The sequence below is a fragment of the Lissotriton helveticus genome, chromosome 6, assembly GCF_964261635.1.
Source record: "Lissotriton helveticus chromosome 6, aLisHel1.1, whole genome shotgun sequence".
Taxonomy (NCBI): domain Eukaryota; kingdom Metazoa; phylum Chordata; class Amphibia; order Caudata; family Salamandridae; genus Lissotriton; species Lissotriton helveticus.
Window position 1 is genome coordinate 499,784,927 of NC_136067.1, and position 26,936 is coordinate 499,811,862.

The 26,936-nt window shown below is 45.7% G+C and overlaps 1 protein-coding gene and 1 long non-coding RNA gene across 12 annotated transcripts in view; one reads left to right on the plus strand and one right to left on the minus strand.

Annotated features, from left to right (window-relative positions):
* The window catches only part of MLIP (muscular LMNA interacting protein), a 1,868,253-nt gene that overhangs the window by 78,867 nt on the left and 1,762,450 nt on the right, over positions 1-26,936 (plus strand). The gene's annotated exons all lie outside the window — the stretch shown is intronic.
* Positions 21,189-26,936, minus strand: part of LOC144762713 (uncharacterized) — a 264,788-nt gene continuing 259,040 nt past the window's right edge. The window contains exon 5 of the long non-coding RNA XR_013596131.1: positions 21,189-22,092. This is a non-coding gene — a long non-coding RNA (uncharacterized LOC144762713). The remainder of the gene's footprint in view (positions 22,093-26,936) is intronic.

Consider the following 26,936-nt stretch of genomic DNA (forward strand, 5'->3'; position numbering starts at 1 on the left):
TCATCCAGTGGGCAGGCAGCAGTGAGGGGAGAGCTCCCAGTGGCCGCCTCCGCGCTTGCTTACTTCTGCAGCTGGGCTCCCCCTGCTCAAGGCCAACAGCAATCTCTTGGCATCCTACGTGGAGACCGTGTCAGTGTCTCAGTTTTTCTGGCAGTCAGACGAGGCACCTGGGCAGTCCACTATTGGGCCAAATGCGTAACACTCAGGTACACCAGTCTCCGCCGCTGGGCACCAGGAAGGAAGGAAGGAGAGCGGAAATGGTAATTTAAAGAAACAATATGGTACAGAAAATTCAACCAGGGCTTGGAAGTTAAATACCACCTGTGGACTGTAGTCATCCAGAGGGTGGGCCTGGGAAACATGTCTGTAGGCCTACCATGTGTATCCTCACTACAGCAGCCCAAAATTTAACTCTATGAAAATAACTCTCTTTGACAGACAGGAAACTTGTCTTTTAAATATTAGTAAGTCACCCCGATGTACACCTTGTTGCCCACTTGTAAGGGCGCCTGATATTTAAAAATGGAACTTCTGAAAAAATTAAAGTTGACATGCTCCTTTAGTGAATGACAGATTATAAATATTAGTCTGTAACCTTTGACAAGAACCAGCTAAAATAGCCTCGAAAGACTGTTTTTCATATTTATTAAAAGTCCAATTCATTGTAGAAGTTAGGTTTTTATTAAATATTTAGGAAAGGTAACTTTTCGAATGCTACTTTTTGACTCCTGGAGGCTAATTTGCATTAGTCTGCCACAGTTGCCCAGTAGGTGATTGACCTTAATAAGGTGTGAAAATGGTTCTTCAATTAGAATAATGGCTTAAGCCTGGTGACATGATGGACTTGGTGTGGGACATTTGATTCCTATTATCCATGAAAGGACAGTTAGGGCGGACTCAGGAACTTCACTAACTTGAAGTGACAATGGTGAGGCTTGCCCATTTATAGTTTTGTTTAAGAAAATACCTCAATAAGGGAATGCTTTTAACCCTCAGGCCCACACTAGCCAGGCTCAAACCCAGCGGGGGGACATTATCCCCAGAACTGGTATTGAGTGAATTCAGGGCACAGGATTGCTAATTTCCCTGGCCAGACCTCGGGGTAGACACAGAAGCTCTGCAAAAAACTCCTAAAATCCTCCTTCTTGGATTTTAGGAGTTAGGTGCACTGTGAGGTTATTTGCAGCAAACGGTTTATTCTCCAAATGTGGGGAGGGTTACCCTCAGAAACTACTTCCCCATTTGTCCAGGAGTCACTCCTACTCACTGGCAAGTGCAAACCACAAATGTGGTGCCCCAGTGAACTCTTCTCAGAACCCTTTTTGGAACTGTACAAGATCAAAAGAGGACTTGACCTGCTGTTTGTGACCCTGTTGGATAGGACCTGCTCTCTCTTGCTCCCAGAACAAAGACATGGACTCCAATTGTCAGTTGTCTGACCTCATGTGTAGCTAGAGGGACGCAGAAAGCCGCAAGAGGCCTTTATCTTGAAGTGGCCAGTTGACCAGTACAAACTAGAGGGAGTCCTGGCTCTTAAATTATGTCTGGGAAAAGTTAGGGCCTCCAATACCTGCAAAGCCATTAGTGGATACCCTGCTTCAAATATCTCCAGTTCCTCTTACGGAATGTTTGCCATTTTTGGTGTTATTCTGTTGCTTACAATGGACTCTAATTCAGTTTGGGATTTTTCTTGTTTGGTGTTTGATCTTATTACTGTTATTTAATGTTATTTGTTATTATTGCATAGATACTTTACACATTGCCCTTTGTTAAGCCTGTCTGCTTTGTGCCATATCTGACAGAGGGTAGATATAGTTTCTTACAACAACAATTTCAAACTCTCTTTCCCCTCTCCTCTTTTCATAAAATCTCCAATCATGTATGTTCAAATAACTCCTCATTGAGCTAAAACAGCGCACATGCTAAATCTCAGTGCTTTGGCTCATCATCATCCCAATAAGATTAAAGCAAATACTTTGATTCTGGTGGCATGATATGTAGCATTTTTGGATATCTTGCAGGGGAATTTTCGAAATTTAGTATAGCTGTCTTTAGGAATGCATCCTGTTTTTATCATAATGCCAGCCTCATCCCCCCCGGCTCAGTTGTGATATTTTTACCATTCCTAAACTGTCCCAAATACTATGGTAATAATCAATTATTTGGGGTATATCTCTATTGCCCCCACTGAAGGTCAGTATTTGCTTATCAGGACATGTGGCTGATAACATGTTTCCCTCCGAGGGTGTTTAATGGAAATGCTTGTGAATTAGAGAGGTCCAATAGAGTAGATTTGGAATCACAGGCATGTTGTTTTAAAACAGATCATCAATGGCATCTAGTGCCTGTGATCAGTATGTCTGTAGGTGTGGACAGCCCAACATAATGTGGAACCATATTACCTGTCCCATTGTATCCATCACAGAACATTGTCATAACCCAAGGTCAAACTAAGGGGCAAATTTAATAGTATTTCATGCGATGAAGTACAGCAACTGATGTTATTTTTTAAATACAGTGCTAGTTCATCTGCTTGACTCCCATCCTCTTTGCTCTATCCTCCACCCGCAGCACCTCCACTGTATCGGCGAGTGGCCTATTGCTAAGCCCACGCACCGTAGTCATCTTAAAATGCTCTTTTTTATTTATTTATTTAAAAAAAATCCATAATGGCCACTGCGAATGTGTATGTATGGCAGTCATCTTGGAATGATTTTTCTTAAAGTGAAAGATGAAAACCATTCCAAGATGGCCATAATACATTCACATGTGTAGTATCCATTGTCGATTTAAATTAATTTTTTTAGTAGAACCGTTCTACGAATGCCACCAATTTTTTTTGTAGAACAATGTTACGAATGCCACCATGCATGTATACACATAACTTGTAACGGGGACATAATGGCTCTCATGTTAGGATGACACAGCGCACTGGTGGATGATGAGCGTCGAGTGAGGTCCAGGGCTCTTGAAAATATTGGCTTTCCTGTTATGTAGGAAAAGGCAAAAACAGTGCAAGGCAGCATGTGAAGTTCAGATATAAAAATATAGATAGTCACTTTTACAGAGTGCCTCCTTACTACTGAGAAGTGCTGGTACTCTCCCATTTAAAGTATTGCACCCTAGCTGAGCAGCTCTGGTACTTGTCCTTTGAAAATATTAGAAGTGCTGAGACTCAAGCCTAAAGCATTTGTTTATTTAAGCACTGGTGCTTATTGATGCATATTATTTGAGTTTCCAGTAACTCTAGAATCAGTCATTTTTGACTAAGAAGTCATAGCCCCTCTTTGTAAACGTTACACAGAATATAAATGTGGATTTATCTCAAGTTGGTTTCACTTCTTCGATAAACTGATCAGCAATCAATTCTTCATCACTTTCATCACTGATTTCCAGTTTCTCAAAATCCTCGAGAATCACATAAGTCCATTCAGGACCCTTGAATTTATTGTTTAGTCTTTTAAAGAGTGGACTTCTTCTTTTTGGGTTACTTGTTGATGGTTCAGTTTGACTAGTTACTACATCCACTTGTTAAGGTTCTTCGTTTATTGTTATTAGGCGATATTTCAGTCTTTTAACAAAACCGGGCCATTTATCACCTTTTCTGAGTCTTTTAGCTGACACTGTGCTTTCAGTTTCTTCAGATGTTCTTTTATTTTCATTAGGTTGTGGCACACTTTGATTTTCGCATCTTTAAATTTCCTCTCTATCTGACTTTGTCCAGGGCTTATTTCCGTTGTCATTTCTGCCTGGATGGGTTCTTCTATACTAGTCTGACCTGTTTCAGGATATTGCTTTGTTAGGCCTGGAATTTTCTCTTCTTCCTCAACATGTTTTTCTATACCTGTCTGATCCTGCTCAGGTCTTGTGATTTCTTGATTGTCTTCTGCCTGTGCGTTTTCTCTAGTACCTTTCTGTCCCTTCCCAGACACTGGTGGATGTTTCGTCGGTCTGAGTATATTGCTCTTTCCTTATCTGGTCCTCCTCAGATTTTATAGTTGCTTTTGTTTCGGTGATCTGAGTGTGTTCTTCTATTTGTGTCTCATCCTCACTATCACTCTGACTATCTAGATATGTTTGGATTCTTGTTCTTATCGTCACTTCAGGTATGTCAACTATTGGAATCCATTCATCCTGACTGGTGCTCGGTTGTTCTTCATCAGCTACCTCAGGATCAACCACTTGAGACCCTTCAGCTGCGCAAATTTCAGCCTCTACTTTGTCAGGCTCAGTTACTCTTTTGGTATGACTCGCATGAATCCAATTAGGAATTCCCTTGCACTTCACAGCTGTGGTGGTAACCAATATTACTTGACGTGGTTCTCCCCTCCTTGGTGCTAGGCAAGATTCCCGGGTGTGATCTTTTATCACTACCCAATCTCCTGGATTCAAATCATGTCCTGAAGTTGATTGTCTGGCCACAGCGTCTTCTTCAACCGGGTGAGAGATAGAATGCACTTGGTCAGCCAATTCTTTGCAGTACTCCAAACACTAAATAATCAGATATAGTTAACAGCTTGTGTCCTGGCACACATGCTTGCCTCATTGCCCTTCCCATGTGTATTTCATGGGGACTCAAGCCTGTTTTCTTGTCTGGTATGCTTCTGAGTACCATCAAGACAAGAGGTAAAGCATCAGGCCATTCCAATTGGGTAGATTCACACATCTTTCCCAATCTTGATTTGATTGTGCCATTCAGTTGTGCTACCAGTCCAGAAACCTCGGGGCGATATGCACAATGCAGCTTTTGCTCAATTTTGGATGCTTTACAAATCAATCAAATTATTTCATTATTAAAATGAGACCCTCGGTCTGATTCAATTGTTACTGGAAAACCAAACCGAGGAATGAGCTCTCTTAAAAAGCGTTTGGCTACAGTTAAGCTGTCATTCCTTCTGGTTGGATTGCCTCTACTCATTTGGAAAATAAGCAACCAATGACAAGGATATATTTTAATCCTCGACAAGCAGGTAAATGAATGAAATCAAGTTGTTGTCTTAAGAATATACCGTCTGCCATTCCAATTTTTCCAGGGCAAACCACAGTTTTCCTACCAAGGTTCATTCGTTGACAAATTAAGCATCTCTGGCAAAGACTCTCTGCTACGTTTCTGAACCTTGCAGTAAACCAATCCTGTCTCAACAACCTTATCATTGCATCTCTGCCTATGTGTGAGTCCCTGTGGTACATTCTGGCCATAGGTGCAAGCATGCAATCAGGTAACAAGGGTCTCCCATCTAGATAGACTATCACAACATCTTCAGGCCTTCTCTGACACCCTATCTTCTACCATTCTTCCTTTTCTTTGCGTTCTGCTTTGTTTTGCAAATCTTTCACTTCCTCCCATGTATTTATACCTCCAAGCAGCATAAGTTGGCAGCTGAGTCCACATGCATCGATTTTCTTGTTTACTGCTGTTAGACTTGGCCCTTCTGGAAGGTTCTCCCCTGAAGTTTTTGCTTGTTATATGTGACCTGGGGATGGTGATTCTTGGTATCTGCGCACTTTCACTGTGTCCCAGTGGAAAGTGCGTGCACACTCTGAGTGCGTGTGGTGAGATAGGCCTGCCCTCCCATAGGAATGCATGGGGAATGTATGTGTCCCTGGTAGTTCCTGATGCATGGAGTGTGCAGGCTCGAGTCTGGTATGTGTGGACTCGTGTGATTGAATGCTGCGAAATTATGTATATGGCGTGTATGTGTATAGTGGGGAAGTGCTACTTCTAGACATGGGTGTGCATGTGCAGTGAGTATGCTGGCGCTTGATTGGCTGAAGCTGGCTGGGGAGCCTGGCTCCAGGAGTCTGTATAGGTCTGCCCCGGTGGTGAATGGAGAGATTAGCAGGCTGATTTGAGGGAGGGGTGCACCTGGGTCCTGAATAGGGCTGGGCTTTCCCCATAGAATGCTGGCTCTGCCCCCTGTGGTGCGACTGATGACCCTAGCCTGCCTGGTGAATGGAAAGGGTGGCTGGGGAAAACAAAATACTCCAAAAACAGCTGCGACTGGTTTCTCCCCCACCCTGCACCTTTAGACAAAGGAATTCAATGTATAAAAAGGAGCTGTGTCTCCTAACAAAATGTTCTTGTTCCCAACTCAAATCTACCAGGGGCATGCTGCTGCTTGGGCCCAGGGGAAGGCTTGCCTCCCTGGGCCCTGCCCATCCCCTGGACTGCTGAGGTCCTGGACCCCTGAAGGACTTTCTTGCTTTCTGTTGCCCTAGCGCCTGGGAGCGCTTTCCTTTGGCCCCTGGCGCTTGAGAGCGCTTTTCGTGTACCTAGCGCTTGGGAGCGCTGTTTATCTCAGCCAGTGCCCACCCGGCATTTGCCCCATTCCTGTGAAGGTTTCTGGGCCCCCAGCGAGTGCCTACCTTGCTTTATTTCTTATTGTCGTATTTTCGAGGGAGCCTACACCTCGTCGTCCCCCCGAGTTCAACGCCGCTGACCCGGGACCCCTCGTGACGTCCTTCCCCGGGCCGCGCTGGGATTGGCTGCGGCCCGGGAATCCCTCGTGACGTCACTCCCCTGGCCGCGCCGTGATTGGCTGCCGGCCCGAGGAGATTCCCGAGTCCCACCCACGGAGCGAGACGAAGCAGGAAGCGGCGGGAGCCGACTCTGCGTTCCTGCCTTGCCCCCAGAGAAGCTGCCCCCCCCCGGGGCTCCCAAGAGCGAGGTAGAGCCCTGGAGAGCGAGAGTAGGCCGCGACACCCAAGAGTCCCGAGGAGCAGGAGCTCTCATGACCGATGCTAAGAGACCCGGTGAGTGCATTGAAGGAGAGGCGGGGCGTCAGGGCACATTGCCGGTGCCCGCCCCTACCCTCCAGCGTGAGTGCCTGGGTGCTAAGAGGCCCGGGGGGCCTCACTTGAGGCCGAGTCCCCCGAGAGGGACTCCACGTACTTGAGTTACGAGCCCGAGAGGCTCAGGGGGCAGTTCTGGATCTCGAGTCCCCAGAGGAGGGACTCCAACGAAGGCCCCACATTGTTCTCGAGCCCTGAGAGGCGCCACGGTTGGCATTTGTTCTTCCGAGCCTGCGAGGCTCAGTCCCAGCATCTTTGTTGTCAGGCCCAGAGAGGCTCACGGCGCCCCATGTGTTCTTCGAGCCCCGAGAGGCTCCAGGCGCCACAGTTATTTTGAAGAGCCCACGAGGCTCAGGGGGCATTCCAGTTGTTCAGAGACTGCGAGGCTCCCACGTTGGCCCCATCATCTACAGCTGCCCAGCACTTCGTGGGCAGCTGCCACGTTTAGGTTTGTTCTTGGCTACCTGCAGCCTGTCCTGACATTGCGACATAGGGCGTCCTAGCCCCAGAGAGGCCAGTTGGCCTGGGTAGAGTTATGAGTTCATGCTAATGTGATTTCTGAGAAGTATTCTGTGCTGCACCTCTGAATGTGTTTCTGATGCGTCATGTGCCTTGTCCTTTCACCTCTGAATGTTCTATGCTTCATGTGTGAAGCTTCTGGTTGTTATGTGTTCTAAATGCTAGTTCTACCAAATGCATATTCCTGGCAGTGGTCCTATGGCCCTGTCCTGTACATAATCCCCTGTAAATTCTGCCCGTGCCTGTTGGCACATTGTAAAGTGAGTGTTCCTATCTAATGTGTTTTCAATACAAAAGCTATTTTTACATATACCTTGTGTGGAGTTCCTTTTGTGGGGGGCCCTGGATATTGTTGCTGGTGGGTGCGTGCGCAAATACTTTACTCATCGCCTCTGAGATAAGCCTGACTGCTCGTGCCAAGCTACCAAGGGGGTGAGCAGGGGTTGTCTTGGCGGTGACTGCCTTACCCTGACTTAGGAATGGTGGTTTCTGCCTGACTTTGGCACCAGCCTTAGCCAACCAGAAATCCCCTTTCTAACATTGTTGGCTAGCGGTGGGATATGGACTTGTGTTTGCCCAGTACCACAGCGATAACTGGCCTCACTATAAAACTCTGCATTTTAGATGGTCACATGGAAAGGGGATTATTGTTTTTAAGTTTGCTAAAAATGTCAGTTTCTGTGGAAATGTGTTTCTTGTGCACTGTGAGTTAGGTGTCCCTAGCTCGGGAGGGTAGATCATCCCCCTAAGTGCAGTGTGTTTTCTGGATTCACCAGAAGGGTGAGATCCAGTGGTGGCAGCGAAAATGTGTCCAGGGTGTGTGTTCCCTGTCCTTTTCCTGGAGTAATGGTACCTGTGTCACGTGTGGTCAGGTTGAGAAATCAGGGGCGGTAGAAACTGTCTTACCAGTCTGGGGGGGTGCGTGGATGTATGTTGTGTTGCACTGGACAAGTGGTGTAAGTACTCTGAGAGGGGGAGCTTGCTGAACAATTGGGTGTAAGTTCTCTGAGATGGGGAGCTTGCTGAATACTCGGGTGTAAGTTCTCTGAGATGGGGAGCTTGCTGAATAATTGGGTGTAATTTCTCTGAGATGGGGAGCTTGCTTAATACTTGGGTGGAAGTTCTTTGAGATGGGGAGCTTTCTAAATCAACGCTAAGTGTGTCCTACCTACACCGCTGAATGTGTTTGATGCATCATGTGTCTTCCTTACACCGCTGAATGTGTTTTATGCATCATGTGTCCTACCTACACCGCTGAATGTGTTTGATACATCATGTGTCTTCCTTACACCGCTGAATGTGTTTTATGCATCATGTGTCGTCCTTACGAGAAGTCCTGGTGTGCCAGGCATCTGACCCAAGGGTACGTCCCTCAGTTGGGGAGCCAGTAGCCGGTGTTTCCGGATCTGGACGCCAGGGCAACTGTACGTAGTGTCCTGAAGTACAAGAAGGAACTCCTGCCTGAAGAGGAGGAACCGGGTAAGCTGTATGGGGGATTGACCTGCAGTGGTTGCCTTACTGCTGAAGGAGGAGAGAAAGTCTTAGATTTTGTTTTCATCTTGTAGAAGTTCTGGTGCACCAGGCATCTGACCAAAGGGTACGTCCCTCGGTTGGGGAGCCAGTAGCCGGTGTTTCAGGATCTGGACGGCAGGGCGACTGTAGCCAGTGTCCTGGCCGTTTGTCTTCTAGGGGTACCCTTGTGAAGACAGGTGGGGTTCTTCTTAAGTGGAAGGACCCTGTTCTACAGTAGGAGGGTGCAGAACTCTGGAAGGGGGTCAGAGAAAGTCTGACCCCTGTGCATCCGGTGAATTTGAATCCCAGGTGGTAGACCAGTGGAGGGAGAGAGTTCCTGGACTGGTGGGAGAGTTGTGTTCTGGAGGGTGCTTCTCCTGGGAGAGTGCGGGACCCCAGAAGTAGAGGTAGGGTGGGGCATTCTTGCCCGTGACCTCTGGTCAGCCTGAGGGTGCGGACCCTAGGTTGAAGGAGCAGTCGTAGTTTGGAACTACAATGAGAAAGGAAGTGGAGAATGGCTATTGTATGCAAGGGGTTACCACCCCCCACTCTGGATTGGCATGGACCAGTGGTATCTGGGTGGCCTAGGGCCTGGTCCTAGCCCTGAACTACTAAGGAGTACCAGTGGGGTAGCCTGGTTGGGCCTGTTTTTTTAAAGTCTGTGCTTGTCTTATGGATCAACGTGGCGTAGAACCGGAGGGTGTCCCTGCAGTGCGGGCCCGCGTCCGTGTTTTATCGCCCAAAGTAGGGAAGTCCATCACAGTGGTGATTTGTCTGCCCTGCGTTTTGGCTGGAAAGGGGTTTTGTTGGACTTGGCCCTTCTGGCAGGTTCACCCCTGAAGTTTTTTCTTGTTATATGTAGCCTGGGGATGGTGATTCTTGGTATCTGTGCACTTTCACTGTGTCCCAGTGGAAAGTGTGCGCACACTCTGAGTGCGTGTGGTGAGATAGGCCTGCCCTCCCATAGGATTGCATGGGTAATGTATGTGTCCCTAGTAGTTCCTGATGCGTGGGGTGTGCAGGCTCGAGTCTGGTATGTGCGGACTCGTGTGATTGAATGCTGCGAAATGATGTATACAGCGTGTATGTGTCTAGTGGGGAAGTGCCACTTCTAGACATGGGTGTGCGTGTGCAGTGAGTATGCTGGCGCGTGATTGGCTGAAGCTGGCTGGAGAGCCTGGCTCCAGGAGTCTGTATGGGTCTGACCCGGTGGTGAATGGAGAGATTAGCAGGCTGATGTGAGGGAGGGGTGCACCTGGGTCCTGAATAGGGCTGGGTTTTCCCCACACAATGCTGGCTCCGCCCCCTGTGGTGCGACTGATGACCCTAGCCTGCCTGGTGAATGGAAAGGGTGGCTGGGGAAAACAAAGTACTCCAAAACCAGCTGCGACTGGTTTCTCCTCCACCCTGCACCTTTAGAGAAATTATTTCAATGTATAAAAAGGGGATGTGTCTCCTTACAAAATGTTCTTGTCCCCAACTCAAATCTACCAGGGGCATGCTGCTGCTTGGGCCCAGGGGAAGGCTTGCCTCCCTGGGCCCTGCCCAGCCCCTGGACTGCTGAGGTCCTGGACCCCTGAAGGACCTTGCTGCTTTCTGTTGCCCTAGCGTCTGGGAGCGCTTTCCTTTGGCCCCTGGCGCTTGAGAGCGCTTTTCGTGTACCTAGCGCTTGGGAGCGCTGTTTATCTCAGCCGGTGCCCACCCGGCATTTGCCCCATTCCTGTGAAGGTTTCTGGGCCCCCAGCGAGTGCCTACCTCGCTTTATTTCCTATTGTTGTATTTTTGAGGGAGCCTACCCCTCGTCGTCCCCCGAGTTCACCGCCGCTGGCCCGGGACCCCTCGTGACGTCCTTCCCCGGGCCACGCTGGGATTGGCTGCTGGCCCGGGAATCCCTCGTGACGTCACTCCCCGGGCCGCGCCGTGATTGGCTGCCGGCCCGAGGAGATTCCCGAGTCCCGCCCACGGAGCGAGACGAAGCAGGAAGCGGCGGGAGCCGACTCCGCGCTCCTGCCTTGCCCCCAGAGAAGCCGCCGCCCCCGGGGTTACCAAGAGCAAGGGAGAGCCCCAGAGAGCGAGAGGAGGCCGCAACACCCGAGAGTCCCGAGGAGCGGGAGCTCTCATGACTGATGCTAAGAGTCCCGGTGAGTGCATTGAAGGAGAAGCGGGGCGTCGGTGCACATTGCCGATGCCCGCCCCTCCCCTCCAACGTGAGTGCCTGGGTGCTAAGAGGCCCGGGGGGCCTCACTTGAGGCTGAGTCCCCCGAGAGGGACTCCACGTACTTGAGTTACGAGCCCGAGAGGCTCAGGGGGCAGTTCTGGATCTCGAGTCCCCAGAGGAGGGACTCCAACGAAGGCCCCACATTGTTCTCGAGCCCTGAGAGGCTCCACCGTTGGCATTTGTTCTTCCGAGCCTGCGAGGCTCAGTCCCAGCATCTTTGTTGTCGAGCCCAGAGAGGCTCACGGCGCCCCATGTGTTCTTCATGCCCCGAGAGGGTCCAGCCATCACAGTTATTTTGAAGAGCCCACGAGGCTCAGGGGGCATTCCAGTTGTTCAGAGCCTGCGAGGCTCTCACGTTGGCCCCATCATTTACAGCTGCCCAGCACTTCGTGGGCAGCTGCCACATTTAGGTTTGTTCTTGGCTACCTGCAGCCTGTCCTGAAAGTGCGACATAGGGCGTCCTAGCCCCAGAGAGGCCAGTTGGCCTGGGTAGAGTTATGAGTTCATGCTAATGTGATTTCTGAGAAGTATTCTGTGCTGCACCTCTGAATGTGTTTCTGATGCGTCATGTGCCTTGTCCTTTCACCTCTGAATGTTCTATGCTTCATGTGTGAAGCTTCTGGTTGTTATGTGTTCTAAATGCTAGTTCTACCAAATGCATATTCCTGGCAGTGGTCCTATGGCCCTGTCCTGTACATAATCCCCTGTAAATTCTGCCCGTGCCTGTTGGCACATTGTAAAGTGAGTGTTCCTATCTAATGTGTTTTCAATACAAAAGCTATTTTTACATATACCTTGTGTGGAGTTCCTTTTGTGGGGGGCCCTGGATATTGTTGCTGGTGGGTGCGTGCGCAAATACTTTACTCATCGCCTCTGAGATAAGCCTGACTGCTCGTGCCAAGCTACCAAGGGGGTGAGCAGGGGTTGTCTTGGCGGTGACTGCCTTACCCTGACTTAGGAATGGTGGTTTCTGCCTGACTTTGGCACCAGCCTTAGCCAACCAGAAATCCCCTTTCTAACATTGTTGGCTAGCGGTGGGATATGGACTTGTGTTTGCCCAGTACCACAGCGATAACTGGCCTCACTATAAAACTCTGCATTTTAGATGGTCACATGGAAAGGGGATTATTGTTTTTAAGTTTGCTAAAAATGTCAGTTTCTGTGGAAATGTGTTTCTTGTGCACTGTGAGTTAGGTGTCCCTAGCTCGGGAGGGTAGATCATCCCCCTAAGTGCAGTGTGTTTTCTGGATTCACCAGAAGGGTGAGATCCAGTGGTGGCAGCGAAAATGTGTCCAGGGTGTGTGTTCCCTGTCCTTTTCCTGGAGTAATGGTACCTGTGTCACGTGTGGTCAGGTTGAGAAATCAGGGGCGGTAGAAACTGTCTTACCAGTCTGGGGGGGTGCGTGGATGTATGTTGTGTTGCACTGGACAAGTGGTGTAAGTACTCTGAGAGGGGGAGCTTGCTGAACAATTGGGTGTAAGTTCTCTGAGATGGGGAGCTTGCTGAATACTCGGGTGTAAGTTCTCTGAGATGGGGAGCTTGCTGAATAATTGGGTGTAATTTCTCTGAGATGGGGAGCTTGCTTAATACTTGGGTGGAAGTTCTTTGAGATGGGGAGCTTTCTAAATCAACGCTAAGTGTGTCCTACCTACACCGCTGAATGTGTTTGATGCATCATGTGTCTTCCTTACACCGCTGAATGTGTTTTATGCATCATGTGTCCTACCTACACCGCTGCATGTGTTTGATACATCATGTGTCTTCCTTACACCGCTGAATGTGTTTTATGCATCATGTGTCGTCCTTACGAGAAGTCCTGGTGTGCCAGGCATCTGACCCAAGGGTACGTCCCTCAGTTGGGGAGCCAGTAGCCGGTGTTTCCGGATCTGGACGCCAGGGCAACTGTACGTAGTGTCCTGAAGTACAAGAAGGAACTCCTGCCTGAAGAGGAGGAACCGGGTAAGCTGTATGGGGGATTGACCTGCAGTGGTTGCCTTACTGCTGAAGGAGGAGAGAAAGTCTTAGATTTTGTTTTCATCTTGTAGAAGTTCTGGTGCACCAGGCATCTGACCAAAGGGTACGTCCCTCGGTTGGGGAGCCAGTAGCCGGTGTTTCAGGATCTGGACGGCAGGGCGACTGTAGCCAGTGTCCTGGCCGTTTGTCTTCTAGGGGTACCCTTGTGAAGACAGGTGGGGTTCTTCTTAAGTGGAAGGACCCTGTTCTACAGTAGGAGGGTGCAGAACTCTGGAAGGGGGTCAGAGAAAGTCTGACCCCTGTGCATCCGGTGAATTTGAATCCCAGGTGGTAGACCAGTGGAGGGAGAGAGTTCCTGGACTGGTGGGAGAGTTGTGTTCTGGAGGGTGCTTCTCCTGGGAGAGTGCGGGACCCCAGAAGTAGAGGTAGGGTGGGGCATTCTTGCCCGTGACCTCTGGTCAGCCTGAGGGTGCGGACCCTAGGTTGAAGGAGCAGTCGTAGTTTGGAACTACAATGAGGCTCAGGGGGCATTCCAGTTGTTCAGAGCCTGCGAGGCTCTCACGTTGGCCCCATCATTTACAGCTGCCCAGCACTTCGTGGGCAGCTGCCACATTTAGGTTTGTTCTTGGCTACCTGCAGCCTGTCCTGAAAGTGCGACATAGGGCGTCCTAGCCCCAGAGAGGCCAATTGGCCTGGGTAGAGTTATGAGTTCATGCTAATGTGATTTCTGAAAAGTATTCTGTGCTGCACCTCTGAATGTGTTTCTGATGTGTCATGTGCCTTGTCTTTTCACCTCTGAATGTTCTATGCTTCATGTGTGAAGCTTCTGGTTGTTATATGTTCTAAATGCTAGTTCTAGCAAATGCATATTCCTGGCAGTGGTCCTATGGCCCTGTCCTGTACATAATCCCCTGTAAATTCTGCCCGTGCCTGTTGGCACATTGTAAAGTGAGTGTTCCTATCTAATGTGTTTTCAATACAAAGGCTATTTTTACATATACCTTGTGTGGAGTTCCTTTTGTGGGGGGCCCTGGATGTTGTTGCTGGTGGGTGCGTGCGCAAATGCTTTACACATCGCCTCTGAGTTAAGCCTGACTGCTCGTGCCAAGCTACCAAGGGGGTTAGCAGGGGTTGTCTTGGCGGGTGACTTCCTTACCCTGACTTAGGAATGGTGGTTTCTGCCTGGCTTTGGCACCAGCCTTAGCCAACCAGAAATCCCATTTCTAACAACTGCCATTCTGTATCTGGCACAATGTTCGACCACCTAGTCAGCATAACGATTACCAGCTGTCACTTTGTCATTACCAGACTGGTGAGCAGCAAACTTGACCACTGCCACTTTTTTGGCAATTGAATTGTTTCAAGTAAGTCTTTTACAAACTGTCCATTTTTAATAGGGTTTTCTGAAGAAGTCATGAACTCCCTTTGCATCCATATCTGGCCAAAGTCATGTACAACCCCGTAACCATACTGGCTATCAGTGTAAATGGTTACTTTCCAAGTTTTCCCAATTTTGCATGCTTTTATCAAAGTATTCAATTTGGCTACTTGTGCAGACTTGACTCCTGGTAAATAGGATGCTTCAACTATGCCAGACAATGTATATACAGCATAAGCAGCACTCATGCCTCCTTCCTCATGTCACATACATGAACCATCTACAAATAGCTCATGTTCAGGGTATTTTAAAGGTTCTTCCTATATGTCTGGGCATGGTTTAGTACTGAATGCAGTAAGGTCCGACACAATCATGTTCGACTTCCTCTCTTATTTCTTCAAAATGTGAATTGGGTAACAGAGTTGCCAGATTGAGAACAGTACACCTGACTATTGTCACGTTCTCTGCGCCAAGAATAACTCTTTCATATTTAGTCATCTGACTAGGAGTTAAGTACTGAGTATGTGTCCGGGTAAACAAAATCACGACTGCATGTGGGACATACACTGTTACAGCGTGTCCCATGACAATGCATTCACTTTGCTCAAGACTCATGCAAGTTGCAGCTACAGATTTTAGGCACCCTGGCAGTGTTGATGCCACTGGGTCCCCAATGTGACAGAAAAAGATGCCACAGGACGTCACATTAAACCATGGGTCTGGGTTAGGACTGAGAGAGCACAATTGTCTCTTGTGTCACAATACAATGCAAATTCCTTTGAATAATCAGGCATCCCTAATGCTGGAGCTTTGCACAAACAGTTGTGTAATATTAAAAAAGTAGTCATTCTTTCGTTATTCCATTCGACTGGATCTTTTGCCCGTTTCTTTGTCAGTTGAATCAATGGTTTAGCTAGCACTGCAAATCTCACAACCCACTGCCTGCAGTAACCTACAACTTCGAGAAACATTCTGATTTCTTTCTGTGTTTGGGGTAGTTGCATGTTTCTAATTATTTTGATTCTTTTGGAAGTTACTCTTATGACCCTTCTTTCTATCTGCGTGACATAAATCAATTAAAGTGATCCATCCTGCACTCCATGGTATTTGATACAGAATCACTGCTGGATTCGGTACTACTGGGCAACATGGGACAACAATTTTATTTATTTTTCGAAGGTCTTGGACCACCCTATATTTTCTGTTTGGTTTCTTTATGCCAATTATAGGTGAATTACAAGGACTACTCATTGTTTCTTTTAAAATGCCTTGTTCACACTAACGCTCAATATCTGTTGCAACACCTGTTTTTATTTCTGGACTCATTTTGTGCTGTCGTATATTTGGGTAAACTGCACCTTCTTTCATTATCACTTTTATGGGATCGACATTTGTCACTAAATCTACTACTTTTACGGAAAAATCCCACAATTCAGGATTTACATAGGTTTGGAGCTCTTCTGGTAAATCTCCTAGGGTCATTTTTTTAACTTCTGTTTCCTGTTTAGCCAACATGATTTTGTACACTCCATCTTCATCTGGAGTCTGAATCTCGACACCCTTTGGGGTGCAAAAGATTGTGCAATTCATCTTGCATAGCAGATCCCTTCCTAGCAAGTTTACAGGGCTAGAGTCGCACACAACAAATTTGTGCATCTGTTTAAAATTACCAATACACACTTCCATTGGTTCTGTGACAGAGGTCCTAATTTGTTTATTAGAAATGCCCACTACTTGGATCGCTTCTCCCAAGAGGGGTAGGTTTGGGATGTCTGCTGTTCTCTCAGTATAATGGGTAGCACCAGGGTCCAACAAAAAGGGAACATCATTTCCCTCCTCTTTTCCCTCAATGTAAAGACCTGACTGATCTACTGGTAAGGATGCGCCAAGTACGCACCTCTCCTTCCCCCTCTCAGGCACCGTCAGTAGGACTTGTCCTAAAAAAATTTGTCCTGTAAAAGAAACTGTGGTGTTACCGTAATTTTCTTACCACTTCCCTCCCGGGATCCGGTGTCCACACTGTATTTGGCTTGACTTACAAAATCTGGCATAGGGGCAGGTGGTAACTGATTCTGTAGTACCTGCTGTGGCTGTTTCATTGAAACCTAATTCTGCATCTGTGGATTTAAATTTTGATTTTGGACATTATTATTCTGTATTAATTTACACTTGTTTCTTCAATGCCCCAATTTTCTGCACCCATGACAGCGAAACTTTTTCTTTGCCTCTTCCTTGCTCATTTTAGGCTTGCTTCCACTACCTTCACTTTGGCCTTTCCCTCTTTTTTGGTTATTTGCTTGCTGACTTAACTGAAGTTCCTGCGGTTCTGCCATTTTTACTTGAGCCCACATTACCTTTTCTTCAAATTTCTTTCGTTTGCTATCAATTTCATCCTCACAGTATTTTGCATACTTGAGAATTTCATTGACAGGCTTTGCTTGCCAACATAATTTATGTTCCTTAATTGTTTGTGATACTTCTGGTTTTAGTCCGAGCACAAAACGATATATAAATTGTGTCATGTCCTTTTTCATCAATGTTCTCTAACCCACTGTATTGCTTAAATACCTGCAATAGGCATTCATAATATGTTTGTACCGATTCATCCTTATTTTGGGTGGTTCTGTCTGTTTGTGGCCAATCTGTTTCTTTTTGGGGTATCTTTCCCTTCAAATAAGTTACTTGACTATACTTTTTCATTACCTATTATGACGGAGGCCCTGTTTTGGGATCTCTAGGGTATTCATCATTTGGCCAATCTACTGTAATTTTACACTCAGTCCATAAGTCAGCTGGAACAACTATGTCAAATAAACCATCTAAATCTTTCAACAATACATTTAAAACTTTCCCAAACCTTTCAACTTGCCTGTACCATTCTACTGGTTTCTCTCTAAGCTTTGAGAAGTCATTAGTAAATGATAAAATATCCTGTTGAGACCATGGAACATTTACATAACCTCCTCTTGGCACTTCTCTCATTGGACACAACCTTTCAACCTTTTTCTGTTTCTTTCATTAGATACTCAGATACAGTTCTATTTGCCTGTGCTTCTTCTTTTTTCTTTGTCCATCTGGCTTTCCATTTGTCTAAATCTCCCCATTTCTGCAACAGCGACAATAATTCTTTTATCTGCAATTTTCATCCTGACACATTCATGGTTTCTAAATCTTTATCAGAAAATGCAGCTCTGTAAGGTTTCAGAAGCCAAATTCATTAACTTTTCATGGAATATTTTCGTATTTCGAGTAATACTTCTGCATATAAACAATAACACTTCTTCATTAAAAGAATTTAAACTTTTCAATCCTACATTTCCAGCTACCATTTCGTCCAATTCCACCCTTAATTTAAATATATCCAGCACCTTTGACTGTGATTTTGGCTTTTCTATGTCTCTTGTCCATCTTTCTAATTCTTCAGGGATTACTACAGTCGCTCTTCTCATTCCTGTGGAGGTCTCAATCTGTACTTCTTTTGAGCATCTGGGAGTAATTTTCCTGATCGAGCCACCCACTGCTTCTCGTATAGGTAAATCCATCAAGGAAATTACTGAGTCGCATTCACTTGCTTGGTTATCAATTGTTAAAGTTTCTTTCCCGGGCTGTGTTATGGGTGTAGTCAGAACGGGAGCTTTAGGACTGGGTTGCTCATCTCCATATAAAGGAACTACAGGACCTATAGTTACGAGTATTGTCAGGGCTTCAGGACTTGTAGTTAATTGAGTTATTTTCTGAATTAACTCACAACGCTGTTTGTTTATTGCTTCTCTTTCTCTTTCTTGCAGTACCTTTTCTAATGAGGTCTCATGTATAATCTGCGGAACCAAGGGTGGTTTTAAAAACGGAGCACTTGGGGTAACTCTATTGGTTTCTTCCTGATAAGGTGGAAAAGCATTAAGATGGCTGGAACAATTCCTTTCACACCGGACCTTTCAGGTCTTTTCTAAAAACAACTCCTCTGATATTCTGAACTCTCTCTATGGGGTGCCTCAGGGCTCTATCTTGAGCCCACTCTTATTTAATATTTATGTCACCACATTAGCCAAAATTGCGGAAGAAATGGGTCTTACTATTTATTCCTATGCAGACGATACGCAAGTAGTGTTCTCCCTAGCAAGGACAGACAGATCTGATATTTCCCCTCTCCGCTCTGGACTCTTGAGAATGGCAGACTGGCTTTACTCTAATAAATTAAAACTGAACGGGGAAAAAACAGAGCTACTTATCTTTGGTGATCACAAGGATCTTTGGGGCCCCGCTCATTGTCCGGTTGAAATGGGCCCGACCCCAGTTGCGGTGCAATCTGCCCGCAACCTTGGAATAATAATTGACGATAAACTGTCAATGCGTGCACATACCGCAAAAACGGCCGCAACTTGTTTTGCAATCCTTAAATGGCAAAGGAAAATACTTTGGCAACTCCCTGAAGGGGCACAGAGGACAGTGATACAGGCCTTAATAGGATCTCGATTGGATTATGGAAACATCCTCTTTCTAGGATCCAATAAAGATATTATTAACCGTCTTCAGATTGTACAGAACGCCGCAGCTAGGCTGCTTCTCCATCTTCCAGGGCGCACAAGCATGTCAGAACATCTGAAGAAATTGCATTGGCTGAAAATCGCCAACAGAGTGAAATTCAAAGCACTCTGCTACATGTTTAGGATTAATGTGAATGAGGCACCCTCTTACCTATGTAGACTGGCCCAGATATACTTACCCTCACGCGCTCTTCGGTCCATGTCACAAGCCAAATTTGTTGTCCCCAGAGTTAAGCCAGTACGTCTGGGTGGGCGCTCGTTTTCTTATTTGGCCCCAGTCCTGTGGAACTCTCTTCCACTTAAACTGCGTCGGGAACCAAACTACCTCCAATTTCGGAGGGGAGTCAAAGCCTGGCTTTTTAATCAGTAGCACTCACAATATTCCAATTTCTTAGTTCAGTCAAACAGATCCAAGGCGCCGGGAAACCCTCTGGGTAGCTGTTGCGCCATACAAATGTAATAAATAAATAAATAAATAAATAAATAAGGTGGCAGATTTTTCATTAACAAATCCTCAAAATATTCATCTTCAGAATCCCCACCACTAGTCATTAAATGTTTGGATTTCTCTGTACTTTTACTTCCAGTCGGTTCTTCTGTGGTAAATAAAGGGAAATAACCCTTCCACTAGCATTGACTGTCTCCATTGTTTCATCTGCTTATCTCTTGTCTCTTTTGGAAATCTAGGGTAAAATCTACTAAAATTCCTGTCACAACATGGTCTGTCTCGTTCAAAAGCCTCAGTCTCCCACTCTTCTAAGGCTTCTTTCTGTGCTAATCTTGGTCTGGGATCTAATTCATTCATGCAAGTCCGTAAATTGTGCACTATTCTACCATTAAATGTACCATGTTCTGGAAATGTCAATATAACGTCGTCTTTTGTGTACTCTATCCAATTTTCTAACCATACTCAAGTGTGGTAACCTCTTTCAATCATCATGTATGATGCAGGCGTTTTTGGTGGTGGATAATAATTCCTTCTCTTGTTTTAACTGGCTTATCCTTTTTAGAATAATTCTTAATTTTCTCCATAAAAGAAATTTTTCTCTTTTCTCCATACATGATATATGGTATTCCTCTAATACTCTGTTCTCTGGCAAACCCTAAGTATTTTCTATCTGGGCGATTTCCTATATTGCTGGATCTAAATGCCACATATAATCACCGCTGTCTAATTTACTGAGAATTTTCAATTATTGCAATTGCATTAATTTGTTTACTTTGCAGAAATATTCCTCTAATACCAGCACGCCTCTTATTTTCAATGACCGAATAATACTTGACTTACAAGCTGAGTTAACCAATGCTTGTGCGGCTATGACGTGAGTTTTCACTCTCTGCACTCACCCCTCCTTTACATTTTTCTCACAACTACACACCTGCTGTCTCTACCAATCCCAGCGCGGCTCTCTATGACATTAGTGCAGCACCCGCGACTTACTTCTCCTTTTCAAGGTAATACGACAACTCAATTTCTTTTAAATTTTATTTATGCATTTCAATAATGAACAACATAAAAACATTTGCTACTGTGCCTTATTGACTAAATTAAAAGAAAAGACACTTTCTTTCACAATAAGTAAACCTTTTTCCGTCTACTCTTCACACACTACGAGTAAAACTTATTCCGCTTACTCTTCACTCAAGCAAAAAGAACCTGTTACTTCTTCAGACTTACCCTTTCTAGGTGATATAAGACCAAAGTTTCACCAGCGAACTCCTTTGCTATCAATCACTCTCTCTTTTATAACAGAAAATAATCCCTAACTAGTGCTTCAACTTTTGCCTAACTTTCCTCACCTACTTCATCAAGGCAAGTAACCTCACTGCAGTGTGGCTTCCATTTACCACCCGCTATTCAATATCCCCGGGGAATTCCAGACAACGAATAACAATACAAACAAGTTTTGGTTAGTACATAAAATCAATAAAAAATCAATACAGAACTAACTACCTATCTTAACTAAACCCTAACCATAGCTCTGCTACAAAAGAAATACTGATGGCGTGGGATTACCAGCTCAGTCAGTCTTCCTCACTTGGGCCCATAAACATTCACACATTGAACCGGTAATCCTGCTTCCACTTTCTGCCTATCAGAATTTTATTCGCTTTAGGACTTATGCCTGTACTCCATGACTTACCAAACCTTTGTCACCTGTGCTCTAAGTCATACGGATCTTAGGGAGTTAGCATAATAAGTAGCAATTTATAATTGACCTTATTAGAAAATTACCACAGAGTCGGGAGAAGTTTTTAACACTTTATCTTTGCACATTTTGATGAGTCAGAGGCCACAATAGAGCGAACAGAAATTTTACAAATAATAATCCAAGTAGTAAAAAATGAAGTTTAAAAGAAGTTAAGGCAACACCTTTAGACATTGGTACCTGGGATGGATGAAAAAAGGAAACGATACAAAGACATCCCACAGAAATGATATTTACCTAGAATGGTGCAAAGACCAACCCTGGCCACGGGCTGGGACAAAAGAAGGGCTTCCGACTAATCAGGTGCCAACAGGACAGCACAGGTGTAGAACAGGACAGGTAAACCTCCGCTAAGTGCAATGTCAGGGTCACACCCCTCTCTAAGGCAAATTTAGGATCCCGACTGGGTAATCAATACTTCTCCCTCAGCAAACCCCGATTCTTCTGACAACGTGCTCTGCCAGCACTCTGCTCTCGATTCTCCTTCAGCTTACGTTGGGTCAGTGACAGGTCTGTGACAAGTCGGACAACTAAGCCTACCTTAGTTATACCATTTCAGTGTGTGTACCACCGCCTAAATGTTGCAAATTCTATGTGTTCCCTGCATATGATTAGTCAGAAAGACAAGGAGAGGTCATCACACCATACTAAGATGGGATCATTTCAATTCAATATAGTTGATCAATGTTCCCGCCCATAATTTATTTTCCCATGGTTTTATTCCACCCAGCAATATTATTTCATTTTAATATACAATGTTTAACAAATTTGCAAGTTGTCTTCGTTCTCCCAGGTCATGGGGTGAGGTTCCCGTGCGCATCGCGGGTAAGACAGTCTTTGGCAAGGTTTCAAAGCCACTGCTCGAGGTTTTTCAGTGCTCCCAGCACAAGCGCAAAGTGAATTCAATATGGTGATTCAAGTCACCCTTCAGGCCCAAATACAAGCTATTAAAAAAGTCAAAGAGAGACACATTAGATAACCTAAATAAATGAATGCACCATATACCACTTACCGCTACTCTAACCCCATTACTTTATTATAACTATAGCATTAATAATTAAGCAGAACACACAAGTTTAGTTCAAGCAGGAGCATGTGCATTAGTATGTAAAACATGAAGCGGCCATCTTGGCACTAGTGCACAGCTGCGAGAGATTCCCACCAAAAGTGAAAGATGCGTCACACCACGTAGATGTGGCAAACGCATGCGCAGAAAAGTTCCAGCGTTTTCGGCGGCCATTTTAAGACACTTGAGTTGCTGTTAATGAAAACACATAGGCAAGCTTCTCCTGCTTACTAAAAATGGTGTGAAATTCAATTTAGTAAACAAAACATGTTCATTCATTAATTACAGGTTATTTCGAGAGGGCTGAATACAAGCATGTTTTCTGTACATATGAAACTTTGCTCCATCATTTCCCTAAGTCTGTTGATCATACTTGTTCACTTTTACCAGTGTCTTTCAAAATTTACTCTCTCCATATCATTTTCCCTTTCTGATTCACTGTCATGTCTTCCTCATCTCACACACGTCCACTCCCCTTTTCCCCTCTCTTGTTGCCTCATTCCACGCCTTTCGCTTTCCAGCTTTTAGTCCTTTCCCTCTGACTCTTTTCTAAAAGCTTTAAGTCTCACTCTCTGTTCCACTCAAAGGAATGAATATATGTTGATGATGTTACAGTCATGCAGCGGCAAACCAGAAGACAAACAAATGAGGGAGACTGAACTTTATCATAATATATATTTATTGTGATATTATAAAAAAGTACCCAAGGACAATTAAAGACATGTCCTCCACACACCAATTGATGCCTTTCTTTGTACAATGTGGACCATGTTTATGACAGGTCGAATATGTGCGATTGAATAAAGAAATGCAATTCTCTCTGAGTTGTTTTTCATGACAGAAGGATACGAACAAAGTTTTTTGTCCATTGCGCCTAATACTTTCTAAATGAATTTAGGACCTCAAGAGGAAGGCAACGTTCCATTTAAATGATTATGAGGTTCAACAGATCAACAAAAGTCTATGCTTTTGCACTTAACGCATATTTTAGTGGAAAAACCTTGAGTCTTAGTTGAACTCAAACTAAGAGGAGCATTTATCTCAAGTGGCCTCTAAATAGGTGCATGTCATTGTATCGCGGCAAGATTCTTTCCCAATTCATATGGCAACAGCTGGCTTTTAAATCAAGAAGAATGGACTTAGAGCTGTCAATTCATAATGCCATTCTCAGAGTCAGTTTCTGCTGTGGGATGGTTTCCTGTCTCACGAAATATAATTTCTCTGCATCTCATTAGCAATAGTTTGGGTGGTCCTCTGTGACGATGTTTTTTGCGGCTGCTATAGCGGGAAAACTGGTACTGTGGGCTATTAGCACCAGCTTGTGACTGGTGGGGTAAATTTATCACGATTTATCTGTGGCGATGTTTTTTGCGGCTGCTATAGCAGGAAAACTGGTGCTGTGGGCTATTAGCACCAGCTTGTGACTGGTGGGGTAAATTTATCACGACTTTGGCTGCGATAAAGTGTCGTTAATTCAGCGATAGCTCCTTGTGCATATGCCCCTGAGAGTTCAGTCAGGACTGAAGTCCCAAAGTTGCAAAGAAATGTCAGGGTCCCTCCTCAGTAGATAGCGGGCACCGATAAATGAGAAAATAGTTCAGATAAACACCATCAATACCCTAACATTGAGTATCACAATCAAGATAACCACAAAATAGCATGTACTTTGGCTTTTCTTGGCCAACACGTTCTCAAATCAATCATTACACCTGGAGCAACCTTGCATAAAAACGAAACATACCAGCTTCAGGATCCCGCTATCAAAAATGGGCGCACCGATCTGCAGTTTATATGTACAGCTGGATCCACCTTAAGAAATGGTGTGGTACGAACCAAGTACACCGCAAGAGCTCGTTTAACATTCAAAGAGTGCAGCAGCACTTCATCCTCGGACTGCGGATAAGGACATAACACGGACAGAAAATTACAAGTACAAAAAACACACCACCCTGCCCAAAAATAACTTGATCTGGTGCTAAAGAATCATCGATAGAAAGAACATTGTCCTAGAGAGCACTGTCCCTCCCAATTAAGAAATGGTTAATCAGGTAGAAAAAGATATATCACAAAGATCAATAGGCATCATGAGTCACACACACTCATTCTATCAAAACAGCCAAACATACACATACTCAGACATACTCAAACAACCCATCAAATCACAGTTAATTAGATCACAGTAGATGCATTCAAGTGATAACAAGAGTCTTCCCCAAAAGTACTGGCAGACATGGAATTTCAACATAACAGAAATAGTTAGCAAGAGGGAAAAGCAATCCTCAATAGATGCTACAGTACATAATACAATTTATTCTCCGGAAAGGAGATAGAGACAGAGGAGACAAAAAATGCTCCAGCGCCGACACGTGTTTCGGTGCCAAGCCCGGATCTGGATCACACCTTCATCAGGGCTAAGCAATGCAGTGTGGGACTCATGAAGAGTAATGCCTGGAAGAGAAAACCAGGACAGAGGTGCTGAATTATCGAAGCTAGGATGATGCAGAAATTCCAGGTTCCCAGCATTAGACCCAGTAACATAAAGAAGAGAACAAGTTAATATTACATATATGCATAGCCATCAGTGGAATCAGGGTTCTAGAACATGGGGATTCGACGAATCCACATGGGTTACAGGCAGAATTAGTAAAAGGTTGTCATCAGGACACGCAATGTCACTTCAAATAAATGAGGCCACGTTAGATGGGGTGAAACCTGAAATGCAAATCTATCGCTGCTTAAAAGGCCAAGGCCCGGCTGGCAGTGCAGAGCTCCCACTGGCCGCTGCAGGAAGCTACACGGGCAGAACCAGATCCTCCGAGCAGTGAAACGAGGAAGGATCCTTGGGGACAAAGGAAGGATCAGTCCAGAGAACCACCGATCTGAAAGAACCTCAAAAAGGGATCAGAATATAGCAACAAGCCCAACTTCCCAACCTTCCTGGCAGAGGTAATAGTGAAAAGGAAAACCACCTTGATCGTAAAAAATCACAGTGACGCCTCCTGTAGAGGCTCAAAAGAAGCAGACTGTAAAGCCCTCAGCACCAGCTGAAGATCCCAATCCGGCACCAAGAACTTAATAAACAGTTTCTTGATAAAACAACTCCTCAACAGCACGGACACCAAAGGCACAACAGACTCACAGACCAGACCCCGAAATGCCACCACCGTCGCCCACTGAGCCCACCAAGATGAAACAGCCAGACTCAACCTGAACCCATCTTTCAGGAAATCCAAGACTCCAAGGCAGACCAGACCCTATCCGCACACCAACCCTGAAAAGACACCCAATGCCAGGCATAGGATTTAAGGGTAGAAGGGCGATGGAAATGTTGAATAAACTGAGCCACCTCAGGAGACATCCCACCGCCATGAGGTTCATCCTTTCAACAGCCAGCCCTCCAGATGTAACCAGACCAGACAATCCCGGGACAGAGGAGGAAACAACATAGGACAGGGATCCACCAGCAACAGCCAGCAAGGACCCACCGACAACTACAAAACAGAGAAAACAATGGCCTCCTGCTCCAGGCTGTTGCCACCAGAATCAATGAGCCCGATCCAACTTGGCCTTAAGCAGGACCCTCTGAATCAAAGCAATCTGAGGAAAGGCATACTTCAGGCCCCCTTCTGCCAGAAGGACAGAGCATCCACCCTCCTAACCACGACCGACAGACTCCGAGAGCTAAATTTCTCCCTCAAGGCCTTTTCCCGGGTCCCAAACAGTTCCACCACTGGGGCCCCAAACGTCTGCATGAGCACTCCAAACACTTGCAGATCCAAACACATCTCCGACAGGGAGGGAAACAACCTGATCAAACTATCCCCCCCAGAGTTCAATACCTCTGGCAAATGCAACACCCTCAGAGACAGCAAGTTCAACTCTTCCCCCTGGCAAATCTGCTGTGTTAACAAGTTAAGGGAAGCCACCTTTGCACTACCCTGGCAGTTGAAATAACACACCACCACCTTGTTGTCTGTCCTCAACAGCACATCCTGCTGCAGGAATGTAGGAAGAAAATGCACCAAGGCCAACTGAACGGCTTTCAACTCCCACCAGTTGGAAGACATCCTCGCTTCCCCAGACCAACCAGAGCCCATGAACGGACTCCTGAGCAATCACAGCCCCCCAACCGAGCTTGCTGGCATGCGTAGTCAGCAACAACAGCTCCTGGGAAACAAACGGAGAGCCTTGCAAGAGATTCGGCTCCTCCAGCCACCAGGAAACCTTCTGGTAAATCCCCAATCCCCCCCGAATCAACTGGTCATAATTCTGAGACCACAGACACCAATGACCCAGCACATGATTGACCAGAGGGTACAAGTGCAACAATGCCCAGGGAACAATCCACACAGTTGCAGACATTAATCCCTGCACTCTCAACTACTGATGAGCCATGGAAGATGGGGAGTCCAACACCTTCCTCAGTTCTTGTACTAGTTAATCTGCAAGGTTCTGACAGGAACACCTTCCCCACTCCCATGTTGAAGACCCCCCACACACTTGGACAAATGAGTGTTTAAGACTAGTAGCTTGTCCTCTTACGCACCACACTGTTTTTACTTTCTTCCATTCCGAACTCAATAAAGCTGTAGTTCAGGTTTTGCAAGGATTTTTAACTCACCTCACTCGAGGACCCCTCTTTTTTATCACTGATCACTACTGCTATAACCGATGGGTCTTCCTCTGGGTGGAGGTTAGTATACCAAAAGAAACCCAATGGTG